Consider the following 18,253-nt stretch of genomic DNA (forward strand, 5'->3'; position numbering starts at 1 on the left):
GGTTCATCCAACTGCTTTCGATTATCAACCAAAAGTCCAGGAAAATTTAATTGGTCTAAATATTGTTCATTGCAGTATTATCTTTAACAGAATTAGAACTATACAATTTAGAATAAAATTCTCTAAAAGTATCATTTATTTCAAAATTGTCACTTGCCATATCACCATTGGTTTTGCAAATTTCTTTAATTTGCCACTTAGCTATAGAAGTATTCAATTGATTAACCAATAGTTTACAAGTTTTTTCTCCATGTATATAGAATTGGCTTCTATCTTTTAAAAGGTGGCTTGCAATTGGATACATTAAAAGAAGATCATATTTAGTTTTAATTTCAATACATCTTTTGTATAGTTCAGGGTCTGGTGCCAAAGCATATTTCTGGTCTAATTGTTTTAATTGATTAACTAAACCAGTTCTCTCTTTATTGGCTTTTTTCTTAATATATGCAGTAGAGGAGTTAATTTGTCCTCTAATATATGCCTTAAAAGCATCCCAAATGGTAAGACTATAAGTCTGTTCCAACACATTTTCTTCAAAAAAATTAGTAATTTGATTCTCCAAAAATTTTAAAAAGTCCTTATCAGACAACAAAGTTAAATTAAAATGCCAGAATCTGTTCACAAGAGTGAACCCAGGAAGCTTTAAAGATAGAAGTACAGGAGAATGGTCAGATAGAGCTATTTCTTTATATTCAGTGGATCAAACTAATGTAATCATTTGACTATCAATTAAAAAATAATCAATCCTGGTATAGGAATGATGGACATGAGAGAAGAATGAATACTCCCTTTCTGCTGGGTGAAAAAAATGCCAGACATCAACAATATCACACTTCATTAGAAAGGATTGAATAAATAAAGCTGATTTATTAGGTGTGGCTGATTTAAGAGAAGAACGATCTAATACTGGATCTACACAACAATTAAAATCTCCTCCCATCACTAAAGAATAAAAACTGAAATCTGGCAGGAATGAAAAGAAACGCTCAAAAAATCCTGGGTCATCCACATTGGGAGCGTACACATTAGCAAATACAATTAATTTATTATCTAGTTTCCCTGACACTATGACAAAGCACACATTAGGGTCAGAGATAACTTTATGTTGTACAAAAGAAATTGTATTATCTATAAAAATCGAGACCTCTCAAGATTTTGCTCTGAATGAGGAATGAAATTGTAGACCCCTCCACTGATTAAAAAGGCATGCACTGTCACAACAATGTACATGTGTTTCTTGTAGAAAAATAATGGGTGCCCTTAACTTATTAATATAAGCAAAAACCTTATTCCGTTTCACAGAATGATTTAACCCTTTCACATTAAAACTAAGTAAATTAATATTTTGATCCATTATAAATTCTAATTAACATTAAAGAGTTAAAAGATCTGACCATAAATTATTAGAACCAGAGAACGAACCATAAAGTAAGGTACTCAGACAGAAAATTTGAATGGTAGCCCAACCCAGCTTCCAGAGAAAAAAGAGACCCCACACCCTTCCCCCTCCCAAAGCCAAAAAGTCGGCCAAAGGACAGTCGGCATGCTAAACCCTAAAGACAACCCTCCCAAAGAAATCCTGCTGGAAGAACCCCAATCATCCAAGGTTATTATGTTCCTACCAAGACAAAACAGAAAAAAAAACTTGGATCAAAAATCCAAAACGTAAGAGGATTCATTTTAACAATTTCAAAAATATATACCCCGGTATATAGAAAAACCTCAAAAAAAGAATTAAGTAAAAAAAAATCAAAATACAAGATAAATAAATGGTCAAAACATAGGTTTATTAAAACCTTATTCGATCCAATATTAAGAAGATAATTGCCCTTGTAAGAGATATAATGCAATTAATCTTCTGCTTTCAAAAACTTCTGTGTTGTGCTCAACCGATGCCAGCCATTTCTGCACACCATTTTTCAGAACGATTCTAAGACATGCGGGGAAGCAAAGAGAGGGCTTAAAACCTTTATTATAAAGCATCGGCATGACCTCTTTGTACCTAAAATGTTCAGCCATAACCCCCGCAGTATAATCTTCCACGAATCTAATCATCTTCCCATTGTAATCGATCATTCCTACTCGACGGGTATTACGGATTAAAAGCTCCTTAGTACGAAATTCATGGAAACATAAAATAACCAATCTTGGATGCTCTCCCGACTTTGGTTTGGGGGCTGGTGACCGGTTGGCACGGTCCAGCTTAGGCACGGATGGCAATAAATCAGGGAATAGCTGCTTCAGAAAACTTGTAAAGAACTCCATTGGGTGGGCACCTTCAATTGATTCTTCAAGACCCAGAATACGTAGATTGTTCCTTCTGCTTCTGCTTTCCAGGTTGGTCATCTTCTTTGTTAATTTTTCATTAGATAATGATAATTTTTTGCAGAGGTTGCTCATGTCTTCTAAGTCCGCTTCCAGTATCAACAAAATTTCTTTATTCTCCTTAATTCACTTTTCATGCTCGATTAGAGTTTGTTGAATAGTGGCCAACTGAACATTAAGATGTTGAAATTCCTCAAAGAGTTCTGTTCTTTGCTTTTTAAGGAAATCTCCAATTGATTCCAAAGTGTTTGGAGAATCATCTTCTTTTTCTTTTGCAGAGGCTTTAGTCTTTCTCAAAGACATAATAGAGAAATATTAAGATTTATAATAAGGTTTCAAAAACCTGGTAGGAAACAAAAAGGTAGATAAGGTAGGAGCAAGTTCAAAAAGATGTTACCCCCACCTATGACAAGAGATATACGAGGAGGAGGAAGAGGTCTGTGCCTTCCCTCAAACCCCAAATTCAGAATTATCAAGCACCCTCCTGCTGCAAGAAGGTGGATGGGGTGGGGGGGGACATCACGTGATGACGTAGGATCGAGACGCAGGGACCCAGCTCTCCCATAAAAAGTTAATAAATTAATGTTTAAATGAAGAAAAGTTAGTCAATACTTTCTAAAAGTTACTTATAAACGACTCCGGACTGTGTCAAGCTATGCCTCAAGGAAGGAAGATGAAGAAAACTAATACCGGGAAGACTACGCAAGTTGGAACAAGAACAAGGCCCATGTCTACCGAGGAACCGTGGTCTCAGGTACATTATATCACCGGCGATACAGAACAGGAGACTGTGGCAACATTGGCCACTTCCAAAGGAAAAGACCATCGTGAACTGCGCAAACGCGAAGGATGGAGCATGCGCAAACGGGAGCAACAAAAACTACAAAGCCCAGCTACCACTGCAACTGAAAGTGATAGCGAATCGGAGGGAGAGTCAAATCTCTCGGAAGGATCAGATGAAGAAGGAGTTAAAAATCCTTCTAGAAATATAGAAAAGACTTTGAGGCAAATAATGCGTAAATTAGACACATTAAAAGTAATTAAAAATAATCAAAAAATACTCGAAAAAAAATGACCAATATGGAGATTATGCTTGATAAAATGACAAAGAGACAGGAAAAAATGGAAAAAAGAATTACGGACTTGGAAACTACAATGGAAGACATGGTTGAAAGAATGGACAAAATGGAAAAGGAAAATACTGCTTGGACATCAGAAAGAAAACAATTTATGGAAAAAATTGATAAGCTTGAAAATCTCAGTAGACGAAATAATATTAAAATTGTTGGACTTAAAGAAGATATAGAAGGAGAAGATCCAATAAATTTTTTTCAAAAATGGATCCCTAAAAAATTGAAAATGCAAAGAGAAACTCCAATTGAGATTGAAAGGGCACATAGATCTTTAAGGTCAAGACCTCGAGCTGATCAAAACCCACGTGTGTCATCCAGCAACACTGATAATTTTTTTGGAGGAGGGAAAAATTTTTTTTTCCGATTATCGAAAAGCGGAGGAGTTTGTACAAGAACTTCCATCTATTCGCTAATTACACATAGAGGCTTCCAAACGTAATGGATTAAAGATGAAGATAGACCCAAGGAACAGAAGTGATGGACATTTATGGATATTATAGAAGAGAAAAGCAAAATTTTAGAAATACTAAATGAGAATAGTATTTTTTTTTCTCTTCTTATACTTATACTTTTTTATGTTGTGGGGGGGCTGGGAGGCTGTGGATCGGTTACTGCGGGATTCACGTGTGTAATCATGGCGGTTGCCATGACCCGTACAGCAGAGGGGGGTAATGTTGTGTTTTTTTTCCACAACATTAGTAGGGGGGCATTTTGTTTTTTTTTTCTTTATATTTTAATTTTTTTCTATCTTTTTGCCTGGATGATTGGTGGGGACACACATAGCAACATGGAGATTTTTATAAAGATTTCCCAGGATACCACGAAAGTGGAAAGATTAGGTATTATTATAGATTGGAGTAATATAATAAAAAAAATAATGACTAATCCACTAAATTTTTTAAGTTTTAATGTTAATGGGCCTAATGGGCCAGTAAAAAGAAAAAGAATTTTAACATATATTTAAAAAAAATGAGAACTCCGTGGAGCATGTGGGGATCTCCCAACATCCAGGCATTCCCTTTTTTTTTTCTTTCTTATTTTTTTAATAGGGATGTTAGGGGGGAGGGGTTAAGGGGAGGGGGGCTGGGTAACACTTTTTTTTTCATACACATTTATTCTGTAACTATTTGAAAACAATAAAAAAAGTTTTTAAAAAAAAGGTGGATGGGGCCTCTTGCTCCCTGCCAGATCCTGAACCAGAGAGTCCGTGGGCCGTTGGTGCAGCCCTCGCTACCTCGGTTCCCTCCTGCTCCGCTCTACTCCCGCTCTCCAGGACCTCATCCCTGCCAGATTTGGGGGGTGGGGTTGTCCCTTTAAGCTGTCGACTGTTGTCTTGGGGGGTTTGCTCTGTAAAATGTTCTCGCAGGAATGGTGTGTAAAACTGTTTTTATTCTAGCTCAAGGTTGGAAGCCTGGAACACTTCCACAATTTGTTCCCTTGTGCTCTGTCTCAATGTGAAGCATTTAAACAGAGGAAGATTGGCAAAATAAACTCCTGTGTTTTCTTACAAAAAAAAAGATGGTACCCCATCTGCTGCCAGCAGGGCTCTCCCTTGAAAATTCAAGTACACAACATCCATCGATTCTCCTTTGCCTATTCTAGTTGTTAGTTCCGCAAAGAATTCCAACAGATTTGTCAGGCAAGATTTTTGTTCAAGGAAACCATGCTGACTTTGGCCTATTATATCATGTACCTCTAGGTACATGAGACTCCATCCTTAACAACAGACTCTAACATCTTCCCAACCACAGAGGTTAGACTAACGGGCCTAATTTTTTTTTATATATTTCTGCTCCCTCCCCTCTTGAAGAGTGGAGTAACATTTGCAATTTTCCAGTCCTCTGGAACCATGCCAGAATCTAGTGATTCTTGAAAGATCATTACCAATGCCTCAACAATGTCCCCAGCCACCTCTTTCAGAACCCTAGGGTGTAGTCAATCTGGTCCAGGTGACTTATCCACCTTCAGACCTTTCAGTTTCCCAAGAACCCTCTCCTTGGTTATAACAATTGCACTCACTTCTGCCTCCTGACACTTCTGAACTTCCAGCATACTGCTAGTCTCTTCCTCAATGAATATAGATACAATATCCTTCTGATGCTTCTGATCATGCCCATGATATCCTGAAGTGGGAGGGAGAACAACCAGAGGTCGTGGTACATATTGGTACCTATTGGACATAGGCAGGAAAAGGGAAGAGGTCCTGAAAAAAAGACTACAGGGGTTAGGAAGGAAGTTGAGAAGCAGGAACACAAAGGTAGTCATCTCGGGATTACTGCCTGTGCCACGTGACAGTGAGTATCGGAATAGAGTGAGATAAAGGATAAATGTGTGGCTGAGGGATTAGAGAAGGGGGCAGGGATTCAGATTTCTGGATATTTGGGACCCCTTTTGAGGCAGGGGTGACCTGTACCAAAAGGACGGGTTGCACCTGAATCCTAGGGGGACCAATATCCTGGCAGGGAGGTTTGCTAAGGCTATTGGGGAGAGTTTAAACTAGGATTGCTGGAGGGTGGGAACCAAACTGAAGAGACGGAGGAAGAGGCGATTGGCTCCCAACTAGAGAAAACTTGGAGACAGTGCGTATCGAGGATAGGTAGGTGATAGAGAAGGGACGTGCTCAGACTGATGGTTTGAGATGTGTCTATTTTAATGCAAGGAGTATTATGAACAAAGCAGATGAGCTTAGAGCGTGGATAAGTACTTGGAGCTATGATGTTGTGGCCATTACAGAGACTTGGATGGCTCAGGGACAGGAATGGTTATTTCGAGTGCCAGGCTTTGGATGTTTCAGAAAGGACAGGGAGGGAGACAAAACCGGTGGGGGTGTGGCACTGTTGATCAGAGATAGTGTCACGGTTGCAGAAAAAATGAATGCCATGGACGGATTGTCTATGGAGTCTCTGTGGGTGGAGGTTAGGAACAGGAAGGGGTCAATAACTTTACTGGGTGATTTTTATAGGCTACACAATAATAACAGGGATATCGAGGAGCAGATAGGGAAACAGATCCTGGAAATGTGTAATAATAAGAGAGTTGTCATGATGGGATATTTTAATTTCCCAAATATCGATTGGCATCTCCCTAGAGCAAGGGATTTAGATGGGGTGGAGTTTGTTAGGTGTGCTCAGGAAGGTTTCTTGACACAACATGTAGATAAGCCTACAAGAGGAGAAGCTGTACTTGATATGGTATTGGAAAATGAACCTGGTCAGATGTCAGATCTCTCAGTGGGAGAGCATTTTGGAGATAGTGCTCACAATTCTATCTCCTTTTCCATAGCATTGGAGAGGGATAGGAACAGACAAGTTAGGAAAGTGTTTAATTGGAGTAAGGGGAAATATGAGGCTATCAGGCAGGAACTTGGAAGCTTAAATTGGGAACAGATGTTCTAAGGGAAATGTACGGAAGAAATGTGGCAAATGTTCAGGGGATAATTCTGTGGAGTTCTGCATAGGTACATGCCAATGAGACAGGGAAAGGATGGTAGAGTACAGGAACCATGGTGTACAAAGACTGTTGGAAATCTAGTCAAGAAGAAAAGAAGAGCTTACAAAAGGTTCAAAAAACTAGGTAATGATAGAGATCTAGAAAATGATAAGGCTAGCAGAAAGGAGCTTTAGAAAGAAATTAGGAGAGCCAGTAGGAGCCATGAGAAGGCTTTGGTGGACAGGATTAAGGAAAACCCAAGGCATTCTACAAGTATGTGAAGAGCAAGAGAATAAACTGTGAGAGAATAGGACCCATCAAGTATGGCAGTGGAAAAGTGTGTATGGAACCGGAAGAGATAGCAGAGGTACTTAATGTGTACTTTGCTTCAGTATTCACTATGGAAAAGGATCTTGGCAATTATAGGGATGACTTATAGCAGACTGAAAAGCTTAAGCATGTAGATATTAAGAAAGATGATGTGCTGGAGCTTTTGGAAAGCATCAAGTTGGATAAGTCACTGGGACTGGATGAGATGTACCCCAGGCTACAGTGGGAGGTGAGGGAGGAGATTGCTGAGCCTCTGGTGATGATCTTTGCATCATCAATGGTGACGAGAGAGGTTCTGGAGGATTGGAGGGTTGTAAATGTTGTTCCTTTATTCAAGAAAGGGAATAGAGATAGCCCAGGAAATTATAGACCAGTGAGTCTTACTTCAGTGGTTGGTAAGTTGATGGAGAAGATCCTGAGAGGCAGGATTTATGAACATTTGGAGAAGTATATTATGACTAGGAGTAGTCAGCATGGCTTTGTCAAGGGCAGGTCATGCGTTACGAGCCTGATTGAATTTTTTGAGGATGTGACTAAACACATTGATGAAGGAAGAGCAGTAGGTGTAGTGTATATGGATTTCGGCAAGGCATTTGACAAGGTACCCCATGGCAGGCTTATTGAGAAACTAAGGAGGCATGGGATCCAAGGGGTCATTGCTTTGTGGGTCCAGAACTGGCTTCCCCACAAAAGGCAAAGAATGGTTGTAGATGGGTCATATTCTGCATGGAGGTCGGTGACCAGTGGTGTGCCTCAGGGATCTGTTCTAGGACCCCTTCTCTTAGTGATTTTTATAAATGACCTGGATGAGGAAGTAGAGAGATGGGTTAGTAAATTTGTTGGTGGTGCAGTGAACAGCATGGAGCACTGTCAGAGGTTACAGCGGGTCATTGATATGATGCAAAACTGGGCTGAGAAGTGGCAGATGGAGCTCAACCCAGGTAAGTGTGAGGTGTTTCATTTTGGTAGGTCAAATATGATGACAGAATATAGTATTAATGGTAAGACTCTTGGCAGTGTGGAGGATCAGTGGGATCTTGGGATCCGAGTCCATAATAGAAAAGGTTGAGTGAACTGGGCTTTTTTTCCTTGGAGCAACAGAGTTTGAGAGGTGTATAGGATGATGAGAGGCATTGATCGTGTGGATAGTCAGAGGCTTTTTCTCAGGGCTGAAATGGCTATCACAAGAGGGCACAGTTTTAAGGTGCTTGGAAGTAGGTACAGAGGAGATGTCAGGGTTAAATTTTTTACACAGAGGGTGGTGAGTGCGTGGAATGGGCTGCCAGCGACAGTGGTGGAGGTGGATACGATAGGATCTTTTAGGAGCCTCCTGGACAGGTACATAGAGCTCAGAAAATTAGAGGACTATGAATGACTATAGGCAATTTCCAAGTTAAGGACATGTTTGGCACAGCTTCGTGGGCTGAAGGGCCTGTTTTGTGCTGTAGGCTTTCTATGCTTCTAAAATATTTATTTATTTCATCTGCTATTTGCTTGTTCCCCTTTGCTATCTCTCAGTGACATTTCCAATGGTCATATATCTACTCTCACCTCTCATTTACTCTTTATATATCTGAAAAAAACTTTGGTTTCCTCTTTGATATTATTGACTAGCTTACATTCTTACTTCATCTTTTCCTTCCTTAAGGCTTTTTAGTTGCTTTCTGTTGCTTTTAAAAGCTTCCTAATCCTCTAACTTATTACTAATTTTTTTCTCTATTATATGCCCTCTTCTTTCTTGTCAGCAATCATAACATGATTGCTATGGCTATGGCTATCATAACATTGCCCTTTTGACATGCACTTTCTACCTCCTGTTGTAATTTGTAGTCCACCTCCTTGCTATGTTCAAGGGACTGTATACAGTATAACTCCCATCAGGGTCCCTTTACCCTTGCAGTTTCTTAACTCTATCCACAAGTATTCTATATCTTCTATTCCTGTGTCACCTCTTTTAAGGATTTGATTTAATTTTTTTTAAACACAGCCACCCCACTTGCTCTGCCTACTTGCCCGTCCTTTTGATACATTGTGTATCCTTGGATGTTAAGCTCTCAACTGTGATCTTCCTTCAGCCAGGACTCAGTCACCCTCAGATGCAGACTGTTCATGGACTGTTGTAGTCCACATTTAGCTTAAATGGCTCTGCCAAATGACTTTGATTTAACTGAAAGAGCCGTTGGGAGTAATAACACGATCATTCAACTCAAGTATGATGTTCTCCAAAGCGGTTTTCTATTGATGGGTCCTCAGGTTACTGTAGGGGCCGATCAGAGATCCATTTAACCTGGATTCCTTCAATGGAGAACACCGTGTGTGACTTCGTTCAATGTCACTGATTCACGGGTAGCCACCACACAGTCCTTGGCAGATCAGGGTCAAGGTCTAATGGCAAGATGTCGGGGGATCCTTCCCTGCTACTGTAATCTGTCATCATCTTCTGCCAGTTCCACTGTTAAGGTCTTGGCTGGATTGCTCTTGTCTGGAACATCCCCTTTGACCTCACCATCATGGGTGACCCTACCAGGAGCTGGTTGCCAGACAGATGGCATTGCTCTTGGGAACTCATGAGCCTCTCTACTACAACAAAGTGACCAGCCTCGGAGAAGAGAGCTATTGGGAGCAGATGGACTGGAGGCCTTCCTCCCGAGCATCACTCATAATATTTCAGTAGTATTTAAGTAATATTGTAAATATATTGTTTGATTAATTATTCTTGTTAATTTAAATAATTCATTATAGATTATGTCTAAGAGTAAGTGAATTCCGTGTGTCATGACGGTACCACTTGATACGTGAGTGGCTCACTTACAGTACAGAACAAACAAAGACTCGCATCTCTTGGGCTCTCGTCTTTTTCTTAAGATTCATTTTATGTTTTGGAGTTGCAAAACATAACACTGGCGATGAGGAAGTTTTAAATGAACCCGAGACAGCAATCTACCAGTTGAAGTGCAGTGAGAAGTTTGAGTTTTTAAAAAGTGCAGCGAGGATTGGTCAAGTAAAAAAATTTGCACCACATGTTCTTTGGGAGGGAAGACACAATTGAAAGTTTTAAAAAGCCGCAAATGGAAGAATTAACGGGTTCATGTACAGTGAGTACCGTGTGATAATAATCATAAAAACAGGAAATTACATCAGAAAAATAGACATGTTCCAATACACAACAAATAACTAGATTTGGTGTACTGAACGGATTGAGCAGTACTTTAAGGCAAATGAAATAGCCGATAAAAAGCAAGTACCAATTTTGCTGAGTGTATTGGATTTAAAGGTATACAGTTTGCTTTGAAGTTTAACTGCTCCAACCAAATCAGCTGAAATTGGGTGGCTCGGTAGTGTAGTAGTTAGCACAACGCTTTACAGTACAGGTGACCTGGGTTCAATTCCCACTGCTGTCTGTAAGGAGTTCGTATGTTCACCCTGTGACTGTGTAGGTTTCCTCCAGATACTCTAGTTTCTTCCCACATTCCAAAGACATACTGGTTGGTAGGTGAATTGGTCATTGTAAATTGTCCCATGATTAGGCTAGGGTTAAATCGGCAGATTGCTGGGCGATGGGACTTGAAGGCGGAAAGGGCTGGAAGGGCCTATTCCTCACTGTATCTTTAAATAAATAAAAAAATTTAAAAATGAGCTTTGTTGACATTGTGAAAGTAATGCTGGAAAATTTAGAACCAAATTCATTGGTAATTGCAGAATACTTCAGGTTTCGTAACTGGAATCAGAGGAATGGGACTCCATTTCAGTGTATGTGGTTGAATTGAAGAAGTTGCCTGAGCATTGTCTGTTCCGTAAGGGGCTTAATGATGCACTGAAAGATCCTTTAGTTTGTGGAATCTTACAAGAAAGCATTCAAAACCAGTTCCGAACTGAAGCACAACTTACATTTAAAAGAGCAGTCGAAATAGCTGTATCAATAGAAAAAGCAGACAAAAAAAAATCAACTGAGTTGCAGTCAGGAATGAAATTGAGTGTGAACAAAATTGTAACTTCTAAATAGAAACTGGACTTGCTGAACAAATTGTGCAACTGTTGTACCTATGACTCACATACACCGAGCCAATGCAGATTTAAAGGTAAAACTTGCAATAAATACAACAAAGTAGGACACATACATGCATGTTGGGCAGACAAAAATGAATAGACTGCTCAGGGAAGAGAAAAAGATAAAAAGGCAAGTTGCAGTTTCAAAAAGAGCACTAATCTGCATGTTGTTGATGAAAAATCTGATCATGATGAGAGTGACATAGGAATGAGTAGCATTGAGATTTACAATGTTATAACTAACAACAGACAAGCGATATGGCTTACACCAGAAGTGAATGGCAAATTAATTAAAATAGAATTGGATACTGGCTCAGCTGTTTCAATCATCCTACAAAATGAGTTTGAAAGACATTTCAAAGATACTGACCAGCCACTTGCAAATATCCAACAAAGAAGTTAACACCTATGGGAATGACATTTGCAACAGTGAAATAGCAAAAAACCACATTGGGCTTGTATGCAGTAAAAACAGGGGGATCAGAATTGTGTGGGTGTGACTGGCTAAGACAACTACAAGTTGATTGGAGATCCATCCACCATTTCATGCCATAACCCCTGCAATGAACCCATCTGAAAATGAATTAAGTAAGGTAATAGATAATGCCACAAGTGTTTCTATGCTATGCACCATGAACGTTTGCCCAACAGAGGGCAAACAGGTGTTAGTGCCAACCTCCATGCCTCTGGTTGGAAAACATATTGGACCAAGGAAGGACCGTGTTGCTCAGAAGAAACGCAAAAGTAACAAAAGCATTGGTCCGACTACAACAGCTTTTGTAGGCAACATATTTGAGAAAGCTTCTGATATGTTAATCATGCAATTTCTTGCGAAATGTGGCTTGGTTTTAAGCTGGATGAGAGTTTATGGAGCTGTCAGAACCACTTCTTGCAGGCCCTGAGTCAACTCCTACAACCACTACGGAGGAGTTCTCAGAACCTGAGATTGTTTTATAGTCATGTCTCACCTCAGTTAAAGTGGAGCTTAGCAGATAATGGCACTTTATGGCGACTCCTTTGCTGGCATCTTTGGAAACAACTCTATCTCCATCTTTAAATATCTCTATTTCTCCCTTTCAGGGTTCTTTTGAAGATCCTGACCTGGAGTTACACACTGACTTTGGTTCTTTGAGGGAATGGGACCGTTCTCAGGGCCTCAGGACTGGCTGTTATTTGATATACCAAGGATCCAGCCTGGAAGATTAGCTCACCTTCGGAGTTTCGGGATTTCGTGGCTCTGGAGGTGGGCGGACTTGAGGTCGGTGCCTCTGCAGGAAATCGGTGTGTCATAGGAGACAGTAGGCCTCTGGCTGACTGCTCAGAGACCCGTGTTCTTTGGGCACAGAGCTCAGGAAAAGCAACACAACAGACTTTTAACATTGTAGATTAGTGTGTTGTTTGTTATGTCTCCCCTCTCACTGTGAAACGGAGACACCTCTTTTTCCCATATTAGAGAGAGAGAGAGAGAGGCTGTGGTACATTGAATTACTGGGTGAATGAGCAGTCTTTGGCGTACTGCAAGTCTGTGTCTTTATTGATGCTTTGCTGCACGTTTGAGTGCTCGGTGGGGGGCACTGGCTTTTTTTTGCTGGTGGGGGAGGGGGAGATCATTGCTTTGCTGCTGCTGATGTATGGGAGGGGGAGCTGGGGGAGCTTTGGGGTTCGAACATTTAACTGCTATTCATTCTTTGAGGCACTCCTCTGCTTTTGTGGATGATTGCAAAGAAAATGAATTTCAGGATGTGTCTTGTATACATTTCCCTGACATTAAATGTACCTTTGAAACCTGCCTAGTCAGGAAAGACATTATGCCAGAAGAGCAAGAAATCCTCCACAGTGATTAAATGTTTAAACCTAAACAGGACAATTTAAAATTTACTATGCTGTGGATTCTGTATTGAGATGGAGTTTTCTTTGAGATGGAGCTTTCTAAGCAGAAAGAAGTGGTTTGTATTTAATATTTCAATAATATGAGTAATCTTGTAAATATATTGTTTGATTAAGCATTCTTGTTTGTTTAAATAATTCATTATTTGGATTATACATAAAAATAAGCGAATTGCATACATCCTGACACTACCACGTGATGCATATACGCCTTGCTTAAAGGAAGGAACAAACTAAGATTCACGGCTTTTGGGCTCCCAACTTTTTCTTGGAATTAATTTATGTTTTGGAGCTACAAAGCAGAAGAACCACCCACACACATGATACTTTAAAGTGAGGCAAAGTGACCAATGCCTTTCCATACCTTCTGGTAAATTGCTCATGTCACAGCCACACTCACATTCCATTACAGACATATTATAACATGTCTGTCGGGATGAGAAAAGGCACTGGATAAAAATTTTACTTGCACAAGGAGAGAAATCTGCTAGCGTTGAACAGCTGTGTTGCATATTATACACCCTGCTTGATATTTGGTGAACTTGATTCAAGCCAATGGAAGCAGAATGTACATCAAACAGTAGATATCAGAATGCCTGTTCTGTGACCTCAATAGAGTTAGCCTTCCTGATGCAAAATACTAGGATTTGTTGGAAGAGACATGATGACCCTCTGTGATAGAAAACTCTACATGTCAACCTCCCCCTGAGAGACGAAATTACTCCCTGTCTCAGTCGTGAATGTCTTAACCCACATTCCAGACATACAAGGAAAATCCAGTTTACCCTGTCAGCATCTTATACATTTCTATGAGATTGCCGCTCACTTATTTTACCTCAAGTGAGTACAGGCTAAGTCACCCGGTCTCTTCCCATTGGACAGAACCACGAATCGCAGCTCAGTATGGTGAGACTTTGCCACACTCCGTCCACAAGTGTATGGTTTCTCGTGTAAAGAGACCATAAGTGCACTTAACAGTCCAGATATTGTCCTACCGAGGCCCTGTATAATTACAACACGACATCCCTTGTTTCTGTGCTCAAAACCTCATGCAATGAAGGCCAACATACTTTATGTACACCGGACACATACATAAAGACAGATTGGGATGGTTAGGCTTATGTTCACTGGACTGAGACTGGGGTCTCATTGAAATTTACAAAATTCTAACAGGACTGGACAGGTTAGATGCAGGAAGAATAGTCTTGATATCAGGGGAATCCAACTTCAAGGGTCACAGTTTAAGAATGGGGTAAGCCATTTAAATCTAAGACAGGAGAACTTTCTTCTCCAAGAGTGTGATGAACCTATGGAATTCTCTAATAAAGAATGCAGTCAAGTCATTAACTATATTCAAAAACAAATTAGATATTGGTTTTAGGGCTACAAACATCAAAGATTACGGGCAGAAGGCTGGAACAAGGTACAGAATTTGTATGCTGAATTGTGATAATGGCTGTTTGTCAGATCGTGTTGTGTGCGAACAGTATGTCATTTGCATTGTAAAAATGAATGTTGAAACAAAGGCAGGATGTGTGTGGTCGTGTTAAAAGTGGAAAGTTTCTTTAAACAATTACTCTCTGGAAAATCGTTCTGATAGTGTTGAGTGGGATAAGGATTATAGTGAGATCCCATTCGGATGTTAAACCACTTAACTTGCAGAGAATGCATAGTCCCCTGCTGACATTTCTGAAGGCAGTTCTCATGTAGGTCTGTCAAAAACAATACAGAAGCAATCATGCTGATGATTTCTACTGAACTGGGAGATCAATAAGCACATGTTTTGTACACTATCTTTAAGCATCCAAGCCCCAAATTTGATTAATTACTAATGTGATGAGTAAAATAACTGAAGACTTTAGAAGAATCAGAATCAGGTTCATTATCAAATTCAAGTTTAATTATCTTTCTACCATACATGAATATAGCCGAAGGAAACAGCGTTGAAAGGCAATGGCTCACAAAGGTAGCATCCATCTTTAAGGATCCCCACCACCCAGATCATGCCCTCTTTTCATTAGACTTTCAGAGAGGAGATACAGGAACCTGAAGACACACACTCAATGTTTGGGGAACAGCTTCTTCCCCTCTACCATCAGATATCTAAACAGAAACTGAACCCTTGAGCAGTGCCTCGCAATTTTTCCTCTCTTTTTGCACTACTTATTTAATTTTTGATATATATTTCTTATTGTAATTTATAGCATATTTTATGTATTGCCCAGTTCTGCTGCCACAAGCCAACAACTTTCTTGGCATACGTCAGTGATAATAAACCTGATTCTGATTCAGACTGAGTAGTACTATTTTGATCAAATGAGTCTAAAGCAGGTGTCCTAATGAAATGGTTCAACGTTTGGGATCCCACTTTGCCGAGTGCGTTTTAGAAGCAAATTAGCTTTCAATGTATTCACATTACAGCAGTGTTAGCTAAAATACTTCCAGAATGCTACCTTGAACACGATTACCTGCTGTAGTTGATGTATGGTGTTGGGAGAACAGCTGCAGGAAACTTTGACACTCTCAGTTCTTTTCCATCCCTGATAGAGTAATCAACTTGGTCACATATGTGCCTTGGTCCACTTTTATTAGTAGAGATAAAGTCAATGTCAAGTTTATTGTCAAATGCAGAAGTGCATGCATGCACAAGTGCAATGAAAACTTACTTGCAGCAGCATTATGGGTGAAGATAAGCAGCATTCACAAAAAGAACATTAACTTAAGCATATGCTCTACAAGATTTTTACAAGAAGTAACGGAATGAGAACAGAAGACAAAGTCCATTGCATTCCAGAGCAGTCATAGAATTTGCAACACTGAAGTGGAGATTAAGGTTATGTAGGGTGGTTCACGAACAAAATGGTTGAAGGGAAGGTAAGGGCACTGATCGAGATGCAACAATTGGTGGGGTGGAGGGAAACATGAGACTAAAATTGGCGCAATAGGGATTGCAAAGGAGATTGAAGTGTTGGAAGACAGTACACCGACAGTTTGAGCTGCAAAGTAGCTCAAACACATGGGAAAAAAATTTTGTGCCCTGATTGAAATTTCTACTACTATGCTGTGAGGTATTTTATTTTAACGGTTTTCTGTAAAAGCAGTGTGTCCTGCTGTGAAGAGTGTTTTGGCTTCAGCTAAAGATAAGGAGCCATGTTGTCCAACTTAGGAATGTTGTGTCAGCCAATCAGGAGTGAGATAACATGAAATGATCTTGAGAGCTGGGTGGGAAGTGTTTTTCTGAAGGACAATAGTCTGGTTTGGGGTGTTTTGGGGAGAGGCACAGAAAGAAGAGCAGGGAAGACACCTGGAGCATCCCATCCAAAGAGGAGATCCTATTGCAAGGAGTGCTTTGTGAGGCAGAGGATTCAAAGGAGGGAAGTTGGTGTATGAGCTACGGTGAGAGGGTTACACATGTGGGGGCTCGGCCAGGATTTGGGATGCTGTGAATACAGTTTAAGAATTTATTAAGCGGTTTATTGTGTGTTTTATCTGTGTATTTGAGCAGTGTTTAAACTAGTGTTTGAGGAAAGTGAGTGTGTCATAATAAAGGTATTTTATTATGGATGCTGTGGGGATTAAGGTCTGGTGCAATTTGAAGCAGTTATCCACAAGCCATGCTTGTGTTCTGAGTGGGGTGGATATTAGAATTGCCGATGAACTGCTACTTAGAGTGCTGAGCTCTGTGAAAGTATTGGAGAAAGTTACGCTGGTTGAACACCGTTTGACCAATCAGCAGGTAAGGATGTTTTGTTAGTCTAGGCTACCAGTGACATGACTGAAGTCGTACTGCCTGATAAGATAAAGGGAGCCTGGAGAGGTGGGGCCACAGGCAGTCCATATTTCTAGAGAAGGGGGGAATGTAGCTGAGGGTGAAGACTTTAAAGACAAGTAGTATGTAGCTGAGGGTGAAATCTTTAAAGACAAGTCATTCTTGTTTCTGCAAAGTGTGGGGAAGGAGTTGTCTGATGTGAAAGGTCTAATGGGTCCTTCAGCAGTTGATTTAATTTCTGAGCTGGTTTTGGCAATCATATCACCGATTGATAAATGCTAAAGTGTGCCTGCAGCGAGCCAAAGTTTTGATAAGCTGAGAGTCGAGCCCACCCCCAATGGGGAAGAAGAATTTGAAGTTTGACATCTCAGTTACTGGATGAGTGGCAGTGCTCAGATAATACGGAAGAACAATGACTGGCAGAGCATTTAAAAGGTCAGGCTGCTGAGCTGGTGAGGTCCTTAAAGGCACATAACCTGCTGGTCATAACCATGGACTACATGCAAGTGTTAAAAAGTGTTTTTGGCATGACAGATAGCCCAGCTCATCTTATGATAAAGTTTAGGCTCATATTCCAGGAGAAAGGGGAGAAACTTACTGCCTATATTTTCAGTCTGGAGATGCAGTGCATTGCCTGTGCCATAAAGGGGCCACTCAGCTGGCTGAGATAAATTGATTAAGAATGAGCAAATTGTGATGGGCATGTTGTTGCATGACGTGATTGCCTTTAGCATTCAAATGACTCACAAGACGCATCCCCCTCCCTCATTTGTTGAGTTGGTCAGAGAAGTAAGAGAGGAGGAGAATATGATGGAGGAGTGAGAGGCCTCCACCAGTCGGCCAATATCCTCAGTAGTATCCTTCATTGCTGAAGCAACTCCCGATGCCACACAAGTTGGGCTTTTGCCAGATGAAGTGAAAACCCTGCGAGCCGAGGTATTTTGGTTAATGTCAGCTAGTGCTGCCACCAAGCGTAACAAGTCCGATAGGAAACCAGACCCACCTGTAGGACATATTAAGCAAAGGTATGCTCCTGAAAGGGGTCTTTTGATGAGAGAAGCAACTAGTATTTTCTGTTAGAACTGTGGAGAGGATGGACATTTCAAGTGGGAGTGTGAAGGACAGGAAAACCTTCAGAAAGTAACCTGACAGTTACTTAAACAAAAAAGGAAGTTGGGAAACTTCTGAGGGACCCAGTAAAAGAACAGCCTGGTGTCTCAGAGGGAACACATTCCAATCAAGGGAAACACTAAAGTGCAAAACCCTTTTCCAGAAAGCTTAGTGGGACCATGCTCGGATGTATCCATATAGATTAAGAGTATTTATGCTAGAG

The 18,253-nt window shown here is 40.4% G+C and overlaps 2 long non-coding RNA genes across 2 annotated transcripts in view; both read left to right on the top strand.

Annotated features, from left to right (window-relative positions):
• The window catches only part of LOC140728726 (uncharacterized), a 94,062-nt gene extending 80,802 nt beyond the window's left edge, over positions 1–13,260 (top strand). The window contains exon 6 of the long non-coding RNA XR_012099170.1: positions 12,345–13,260. This is a non-coding gene — a long non-coding RNA (uncharacterized lncRNA). The remainder of the gene's footprint in view (positions 1–12,344) is intronic.
• On the top strand, positions 2,724–4,975 carry LOC140728725 (uncharacterized). The gene is made up of 2 exons (XR_012099167.1): positions 2,724–2,822; positions 4,619–4,975. It is a non-coding gene; the product is annotated as an uncharacterized lncRNA (long non-coding RNA).
• Positions 13,261–18,253: the final 4,993 nt, after the last annotated feature.

The sequence above is a fragment of the Hemitrygon akajei genome, chromosome 6 (genome assembly GCF_048418815.1).
Source record: "Hemitrygon akajei chromosome 6, sHemAka1.3, whole genome shotgun sequence".
NCBI lineage: Eukaryota > Metazoa > Chordata > Chondrichthyes > Myliobatiformes > Dasyatidae > Hemitrygon > Hemitrygon akajei.